Source organism: Macrotis lagotis, chromosome 1 (genome assembly GCF_037893015.1).
Source record: "Macrotis lagotis isolate mMagLag1 chromosome 1, bilby.v1.9.chrom.fasta, whole genome shotgun sequence".
Lineage (NCBI taxonomy): Eukaryota > Metazoa > Chordata > Mammalia > Peramelemorphia > Peramelidae > Macrotis > Macrotis lagotis.
The window spans coordinates 787,001,725-787,012,020 of NC_133658.1; positions in this window are offsets into that span (position 1 = coordinate 787,001,725).

Genomic DNA, 10,296 nt, shown 5'->3' on the forward strand with positions numbered 1-10,296 from the left:
ACATTAAGAGAACTGAAACAAGAGGCCATAGCTTGTGCTCAGGTTTTCCATATCTTCTAACATGAACATTCCATTTCTGTATTAGCCTAATCAACTGCGGGTGCACTTCAAAAGGCATGGCAAAAGGAATACATTGGCTCTGGATTTAGAGGAAAATTGGAGATCCACATTTCTTCTGCTCAATAGAGAGTAAATAGACAAATGAGCCATAATTCATAATAAAAATAATAATTGTTTTATTTTGATATTTGTAAAGTGACCTTAACGGTTAGCCAGTCAAAAAACTTCTTAAAATACCTACTATGTCCCAAATGCTAAGTGCTGGGGACACAAAGAAAGAAAGAAAGAAAAAAGTCCTTGCTCTCAAGAAGCTCACAGTCTTTTGGGGAGAAACAAGAAAATAACTATGCACAAACAAAATAAATAGAAAATAACTGGGAATTTTGAATAAAAATAAATACTGTAAAGTTACTCTTTCAGATACCCCCCATCAATCTAAAAAAAGTCTTCCTCCCCTTTAAATAGGTTATTGTACTAATAGGATCTAAGGCCTGGAGATGACTCATTTTGCAGATGAGGAAACTAAGTCCAACAAGATGCCCAAGGTGACACTGATCATAAGTAGCAGAGTCAGGATTTGAACCCTGGTCCTCTGGCTTCACATCTAAAATTCCTTCTACTCTCCTTAGATAGAGCCATTGTTCTTCAAAGTGCGGGCAACATAAAGAGATCTGAAGAGACTGCTGTTCAGTTGTATCCAACTCTTCATCACCTCATTTGGGTTTTTTGGCATTGATCTGGAGTGATTTGCCATTTTCTTCCCCCATTCATTTTACAGATGAGAAAGCTGAGACAAAAAGAATGAAATTATTTGCCCAGCTGATTAGTGTTTGAGGCCATATGACTCTAAAGCCTCTATTCTATATGCTGTACCAACTAGCTAGCTTCTGAAGGGGCACAGCTGTTTGACTAACAAAGTTAAAGAAAGTTCCCAACTCTACAAGGTTATCCTTCTGCTGATACAAAAATAAGCAGAATGTGAACTTCAGATTTATTTATCTGTTTATGTGCTTTATACCACTAATAGGACAAAAGTTCCTTTAGATAGAGTCTATTTTGTTCTTATCTCTGTGATACTATAGCCTACCTCAGTGTCTCAGGGTAGAAGGTACTAAATGAAAGTTTGATGAATGAATCAAATTAAACTCATTGTAGGTTTGGAGTGATTAGTTGTATGAATGTTGAGTTGGGGCTATTATTCATTCAATGAAAGACAGTAATTCCATCATTATATAAATTTCTTGGAATAAGGCAAAGAAGAGGTCCTACCAAATTCCTTTTGGAATCAAATATGATTCTGATATTTAAATCAGAAAGAATTTAAAAAAGGAAGAAAAGTATAGACTAATTTCATTAATGAATATGGATGCAAAAATCCTAAATCAAATCCTATATAAAAGAGTAAAATAATAAATATATACATTATACATTATGACAAAGTGAATTTTATAAAGGAATGCAGGGATGGTTTAAAAAATATTTGCATAATTGATTTTATCAAAAATAAAAGTAAAAAATAACATTTTATCAATAAATGCAGAAATCAATTTTAATAAAGTACAACACTCATTTATATTTTAAAAAACACAAGATTGTATGCATAAATGAATTTTTCCTTAAATTAATAAAAACATTTATCTAAAACCATCAGCAATCATGTATGATGGGTATAAGCTAAAAGCCTTACAGTAAGATCAGGCATGAAACAAGGATGCTCACTATCATCAATATCATTCAATATTGTATTGGAAATCTATCAATAGCAATAACAGAAGGAAATAGAGGGAATAGAAAATGAGGTAATAAAATACTTGGAAATTCCCAAAGACCCAACTAAATACTGAGTTGAAATAATTTTAGCAAAGAAGCAGGATATAACATAAATTCACATAAATTATCAGTATTCCTAGACAGAGAGATAGTAAGATACTACATATAAAATAAATTTAGGCAGTAAAAAATATCTTGGAGTATACCTGTAAAAAGAAACCCAGGAACTATATGAACAAAATTATAAAACACTTTTTATACAAATAAAATCAGATTTAAATAATGGGAAAAATATTCATTGTTCATAGGTAAGCATGTACAATATAATAAAAATGATAATTTTATACATTTAATGACATACTAAGTAAAAATTATTTTGGTAATTAATGCCAAAATAATATTTTACTGAGTTAGAAAAATAATAACAAAATTCATTTGGATCAACAAAAGGTCAAGAATATTAAAGGAACTAATGAAAAAATATAAAGGAAGGAGGTTTAACAGTACCAGATCTTAAGCTATGTTATATAGTTGTAATTATTAAAACTAGCTGGTACTGGCCAAGAAATAAAAGGTAAATCAGGAGTACAGAGAAAACACAATTTATAGCAGGAGATGGCTATAGTAATCTTCTATTTGACAAGAGTAAATAGTTATGTTTTGGGAATAAGAATTGATTACTTAGTAAAAATTGTTGGGAAAACTGGAAAGCAGTCTGGTGGAAATTGGACAAGGACCACTCTCTTCTACCATTTAGTAAGATAAGGTCAAAATGGATACACAACTTAGATATAAAGAGAAATTGGAAAAAACATGTAACATATTACCTATCAGACTTATAGATAGGCAAACAATTTATGGATTAACAAGAGAAAGGGATCAGAGTGAGGTGTAAAATGGATAATTTTTTATTATATTAAATTAGAAAGGGTTTGTACAAATAAAGCTAAGATGAGAAAGAAAGCAGAAACCTGGGAGAGAAATTAATACACAGTGTCTCAGGTAAAGATCTCATATCTCCAGTATATAAAGAACTTTGTCAAATCTATAATAATGAGTCATTTCCCAATTAGTAAATGGTCAAAGGATATGAATGGATAGTTTTCTGATGAGGAAACCAAACTAATTTGTAGTCATGTGAACAAATGCTCTAATTAGAGAAATGAAAATTAAAACAAGAAGAAAAAGGAGGAGGGGAGAAAGAGAGGGAGGAAGAAGAGGAAGAAGAAAAAGAAAGGGGCAGCTAGGTGACGCAGTGGATGGAGTACCAGCTCTGGAGTCAGGAGTCCTGAGTTCAAATCCAGCCTAAGACACTTAAAATTACCTAGCTGTGTGGCCTTGGGCAAGCCACTTAATCCCATTGCCTGGCAAAAAAAAAGAAGAAAAAGAAGGGGGGGAGGAGGAAGAGGAGGAGGAGGAGGAAGAGGAGGAGAAGGTGTTAGTACTACTACAAAAAGATCTGGAACCTGAGAGCCTTTGGAGCATCTTGAAAAGTATGAAAAAGAATAGGTACTATGTATAGGTGGTGGATAGCTAATGCTATGTGGTGTATATAGATTGAATATATTTCTTTCCATGCATCAGTTCCAGTATTTAAGGTCAGGGATGACAAAGCCCTACCAAATTTATGACATTTGAATGTCGAGTCCAGTTCTAACTCCAAGTAGTCTTAATGCAGGAAAAAAGAGAGCACTTAGGAGGAGGGCAAGAGCTTCCACTGTGTCTCTGATTGGTTGGTTCTACCCAGAACTTCCATTTTAAGGAGGTGGTCCACGTCAGGTTGTGCCTTCATTCATCTCCAGATTCACGTACTTTGTCTACAATCCTCTGGTACCTGGTGGCTTTACATCTTCCCTCTCATTTTCAGTTCCCATTTATATCTTATCTTCTCCCATCAGAATTTAAGCTATTTGAAGACAGTGATCCTTCTTGTATTATCAGCATGCCGCACAGTTTCTTTTCCACTATACATACTAAATTCTTATGGACTTGAGTCCTCGGGGCACAAATTTTAAAGCACTAAAAAAGTAAGTGGATCTTTGTTAATAAAAATGTAGAAAGAATAATGAGAAAATGGTAATGTGAAGGCAGAAATTCCCAGAAACTCGTTCCTCCCCCCAAAAAACTCCAGAAGCTGTCAAATTATGACTTTAGCCAAAATTTAAAGGGGCAGTGCGGGGGTCCAGCCTCCGCGGGGTCCTTGGAACTTGACTAGAGGGATAGAGTCGGCGAAATGAGTTGAGTCAACAAGAGGGTAAAGGCAGGAGCAGGTTGACTGACTGTCAGCTGCTTAGATTTATTTTTATAGTCTCAAAATCATATGAAACAAGCAACTAAAATCATTTCCTTGATTACAAAAGTATACAATTTTCATCATTAATTATATAGTTCATATGGTTACAAGTTTGATCATGTAGTGGTTATCAATCATGTAGTTAATTTTCTTGTCCCTGCTCAGACTGTGATGACCTCAACCTGCCTGCTGCCTAGTTTGTTGCTGCATAGTAAAGTTATTGATTAAATAGAACTTGCTTCAGAATAATCTTTGATATAATTTGTTTAATGGAATGCTTCCATGTTTTTGTACTGCATATGTAATGTTTTTCGATATGCTCCCTTGACAACCTATAGTGAGAGTAGTTATGTTTGTCCACCTGTCTGTTGACTCCTTCAATAACTAATTTTCCCTTTCAACCCTTGTTGGTAGACGCTACGGTTTCTATGACTTTTTATTCTTTGCCAATAAACTAAGGCTGTTAGAGTTCACATATTGGTTACCTATACTAACTATTCTCTCACCATCTTTATCATATATTCCTGTGTATGATAAGGGAGGCAAAGCTGTTAATTTCCCTGGAATTCTATCTGACCCATCTTGTATCTGGTTTCCCTGTATATATTCTGACATCTCCCTGGAACTCCCAGTACTGTGTCTTCCAAAGATTTCATAATGCTGAAGCCTTTTGTATGTCTCAGGGAGAGGCAGTCCTGTTAAATGTGGACAGAGTTCACAATCTGTTTTATTCAAGGAATTTCTCTGAAATCCTTCCTTTATAGTCATTCCACTATTAGGATGAGTAAGTTTTGCAATCAATAATAGACCTATAAATATGGGTATACATGGAATCCCTATATATATTGAAGAAGGAAATTTTGTTCCATCAGGTAGTGTGACTGCCCTGAGTCTTCTTGCCGCGACTATGTCAAACAGCTTAGAGACCTTGGCTCCCAACAGGGCAGAACCCACAGAAAGACTGAGTGACATAGTTTATCAGTTCAAGACAACTTAGAACATCCTCAGGAAATGTCTGTTCCACCAGGACTAGGGCTAGAATTAGTCACAGAGCAGCTGCTCCAGTCTTCCAGGAACAACCCACAGGGCACCTACGTCCCTGGGGGCACCTGGGTCCATGGCAGGTGGTTGGTTTCCAGACCTCTTGGCCCAGGGATCACCAGGGATAGTTTGAAGAACCCATGGCACCAGAGTTAGCACAGAGCCCCTACCCAGCCTTGGCCTCAGGGCACCCCTTCAGTGAGAACCTGCAGTGGGAATTGGCAGAGCCACCCAGCACTTCCAGAGCACCCAGTCCACAGATGGTAATGGGGTCAGAGGAGACTGCAGAAGTCTCTCTGCTCTCCATGGTGCAGGACTCAGCTGATTGCCCACACTCAGATCCAAGTTGCAGTCTGGGCCCTCATATTACCATAGCTGAGCAAGGACTCTCCTCACAGCTCCAGGGCATAGGGAGGGCCTGTGGTCATCCACATTCCAGAGCACAGGCTAGAGAGTAATCAGAACCTCTCATAAGACTTTGGATGAATTGAGGTCCCTGTGGGGTATTCCAACCCCCGCCCAAAGCCTTGGAAGTGTGGTAAATCAGTCATAGGTTGAAGAACTGAGCAAACAATAGAAAAAGAAAAATTTGACCATAAAAAATTAATTACTTTGGTTCCAGTGGGGATCAAAATACACACTCAGAAGACAACAAAGTTGAAGCTTCTATATCCAAAGCCTCCAAAAGAAATAGGAAATGGGCTCAGGCAATAGAAAAACTCAAAAAAAGACTTTGAAAAACAAGAAAGGTAGAGGAAAAATTGGGAGGAGAAATGAGTGCAATGCAGGTAAATCATGAAAATCAATTCAGCAGCTTGGTGAAAGAAATACAAAAAATACTGAAGAAAATAACACGTTAAAAACCAATTTAGGCCAAATGGGGAAAAAACAACCCAAAAGGCAAATAAGGATTGGCCAGCTAGAAAAGGAGATATTAAAAAAACCTCCTTCAAATGTAGAATGGAACTAAAGGAAGCTGATGACTGTAAGAAATAAGAAACAATAAAACAATAGTAAAAGAATGAAAAATTAGAAGAAAAAATGTGAACTATCTCTTTGGAAAAACAACTGACCTAGAAAACAAATCCAGAAGAGATAATTTAAAAATTATTGGGCTACCTGAAAGTCATGACCAGGAAAAAAGCCTAGACTTCATTTTTCAAGAAATAATGCATAAAAATTGCCCTGAGATCCTAGAAGCAGAGGGCAAAATAGAAATTGAGGGAATTCACTGATCACCTCCTGAAAGAGATATGAAAAGAAAAACTCCCAAGAATATTATAGCCAAATTCCAAAACTCCCAAATCAAATAGAAAATACTAAAAGCTCCTAGAAACAAACAATTCAACTACTATGGCCCTATAGTACACAGAATTTGGCAGTGTCTTTATCAAGGGCTAGTAGGGCTTGGAATATAATATTCTGGAAGGTAAAAGAACTTGGTTTACAACTGAGAATCAACTACCTAGCAAAACTGAACATCCTCTTTCAGTGGAAAAGATGGATTTTCAATGAAACAGGAGACTTTAAAACTTTCCTGTTGAAATAACCAGAGCTGAACAGAAAGTTTGATCTCCAAGTACAGGACTCAGGTGAACCATAGAAGGCATGGACAAGAAGGATTAATTATGAGGAACTTAATGATGTTGAACTTTGTGTATTCCTGAAAGGGAAAAAGAGATTGATAGCTCACATGAACCTTCTCATTTATAACAGCAGTTAGAAGGAGAATGTATAAGGCATAGGAGGGAGTTGAATATAATGGTATACCATGGTATAGTATTATTATTATGAAATGGAGTCAATGGGTGATAAAGAAAAGTATGGGAGGAAGGGAAAGGAGAGAAATAATGGATTAAGATATTTCACATAAAACAGTCAAGAAAAAGCTTTTGCAATGGAGTAGACCAGGGAAGGTGAGGGGGAGTGAGGTATCCTCATCTGAAATGGCTCAGAGACGAAATAACATATACAATAGTAGGGTATAGAAATCTATCTTATCCTAGAGAAAAATGAGAGGAAAGGGGTGGGATAATGAGAGGGAGGGTAGAGTAGGTGATAGGAGAGAGGGAAGATCTTGGGAGATGGTAATCAGATACAAAAGGCTTCTGAGCAGGGACAGAGTGAAAGGAGAGGGAGAATAGAATAAATGGGAGTGGGGAGGAATAAGAATGGAGGGAAATATACCTAGTAATAGCAACTGTGGTAAGAAACAACTTCTCTGGTAGATTTATGATAAAGAAGGCAACTCTTCCCAGAGACAGAGCCATTGGCATCTGAACACAGACTGAAGTATACTTTTTCTCTCTCACTATTCTTGAGGTATCTCTATTTTGGAGGGAGGGGGAGAGGGATTTGTGCTTATTTTCACAAGAAAATTGTAATAATATAAAATAAATAAACCATAAAAGAAAAAATAAAATAAGAAAGACAAAAAAGAATAATGGAACTTTAATGGAAAATATCAATATTCAACCATAAAAGCATTTAGAATTCAATTTTATGTCTTTTGAAATGGAAAGCAATTACAAACCTTCCCTAAAGCTACACGGGATTTCAGCACTTGCCTTCCCAACTTCCCTTCTTTTCCTCTTCATGGTAGGCCCCAAAAAATAGCTCATTGTTATCACAAGGACATTATATGAACCTACTCACCCTGCCAACAACTCACAATCCTCTCCTTGGTATTCTCTCATTATTGCTTCTACCACACCTGCTCCTCTAACCTGATTAAAACTGAATAGGAAAGACAATTTGGATGACAGCCCCATAAGCTACTGACTCAATGGAGTAGTCCTCCCCTTAGCCAGTTTTGAATAGAGAATTCACAAGTGAAATAGAGCCTTTGCTTATCAATACATAAATTCAATTTGGAAGGAATTTCCAAGGAAATTTAGGCAAATTCACTATCTTAACAGGAATACTCTGTAATCTGTGGTCCATGAACTTAAAAAAAAAAGTTTTGACAACTATTTCTTTTTTTGAAATTTTTTTCAATTAATCAAAATCCATCTCTTCTTCCTCCCCCTTTTCATTCCCAATTGAAAAAGAATGAAAACAAAATCTTTGTAATAGTTAATTCAAGAAAAAACAAAATCCTACATTGATCATATGTGTGTGTGTCTATAGATATATAGATCAGTGTGCATGTGTGTATGCCTCAGGCTCCACTTTGAGTCTATTGCATCTTTCTCAGGTGGTTGATTGCATATTTTATCATAAGTCCCATGGAATTGAGGTTGATCAGTGTTCTTAAAACTTTCAGTAATTATCTGTGTTTTACAATAATATATTCTCCCAGTTCTCTTCACCTAACCATATTTAGCATGGCTTGTTTCCTTTGCAATCCTATGACCTTTATTTTATGCATTTAAAAATATTATTCTGAGGGATGTTCCACGGACAATCAGGCTGACAAAGGGGTCTATGACACAAGACCTGTTAAAAAAAAAACATGTTAACACATCCCTGACAAGTGTCCATCCAAGAAATACTTCAAAATGTCCAGTGATATGAAATCACCTGAACCAGACCATTCCATATTTGTTAAGAAGTTTCAATTTTTATGAAGTTTTTCTTCATATCTTTATAACTTCCATCATATGTCAAGGAGTATAGCCACCTTTGGATTTAAAAGTATAAAGTTAAACTGTTATGACAAGACTGTCTCTTGGTAGTAATATTAAGATTATTAAGGACCACACTCCAACTTCTTTACTCCTATCTAGTCATTTTAAATTATGAGCTTATAGTGACCTACCAAGAGTATCCTAACACGGTTTATTTTTGACATTAGCAACACATTTTGGTTAATTCTCAGGATAGTCTGACTTAAATGTGAGTAGATTCTACTTTATATCAGATCGTTTTGACACAAATACCTCATCAAGCACATGTAAAGAAGCAAAAAGAAATAAAAATATATCTCCTTAAGTGATGATAATTTGGCTTTTATAACAAACCTAAAAAATGTCAGTTAATTTCATTTTGATCTAGAGGTGAATCTTAAAAATAAAATGGCATAATGTTCTATTTGAGGTTTGTTTTTATATATTTTATTCACTTTTAAAGTTGAACAAAAAGTGATGCAAACATTACATTCTCAGTTTTCCTATATTGGAAGGGAATTTGTGAATTCAGATTCTATAGACTTCACCATACAGCATTGTTGTAAACATGTCATGCATGACTGCCTTCCCAAATACTTTCATTCCCAAGCCACCTCATGCATAGACAATAATTTAGGAATACAAACACAAAAGGAAAAGTAATCTTCCTCAAGGAACTTACAGTCTACTCTTTATAAATAGTAGAGAATAGCTCCTTGATTTCTTTCATTTAAGAAGTACAATTTCTTAAATTTTCATGTTGTTACATACCATTGTGCTGATTTGTTACAAGTAGGGCAGTTTTGAAAGAAATAACTAGAATTTTTTTTTATTTAAAGCAAATGGTGAGAATTGAAGACTTATGGCTTCTTATAGAATCCTCTTCTGTGTAATGTTATGTTGTAGAAAAGCAACTGGTTTTTTGCTGTTTAAGAATAAAAAAATTAAATTAAGATGTTGGAGTCATAAAGGCAACAAGGAGAACCAGTTATTTTCTATGATATTCTCTCAAACCTCTCCAATGCAGAAGTTAAGCTTCAAAGATAAAGAATTTTTTTTGCTATTTCCAAAGTCTAGGACACCCAGAATCCAAAAAAGTTTTTAAAAATCCAACATACACATGAATTGATTGATGTTTACTCAATCTGATTTCATTCAGCATCCCTCTCTCACACCTCCCTCACTGTGGGCAGTTAGGCAGGACATGATATAGGTATAACAAAAGCCCTCTATATACCCCAGGTCCCCACTCTCCCTCTTTCCAGCACTGTGGAAACTCCAGTTGTAGGCTACCAAAATTTGCTTTGTTCAGAACAGACAATCAGGCAGATAAAATCTCTCAGGAGCAAAACCCGGCTAAGGTCCCATAACCCTATAGCACAAGTTCTGCAAAATTCTAACTATTGATGCTAGGGTGGACAACCCAGCATTTCCAGAAGAGTCAGAACCAGGGTGGACAGCTCTGTAATACAGTCACTGTAAAATCCTGAATTGCTGGTGCCAGGCCAAAGAACCAAGAAACAG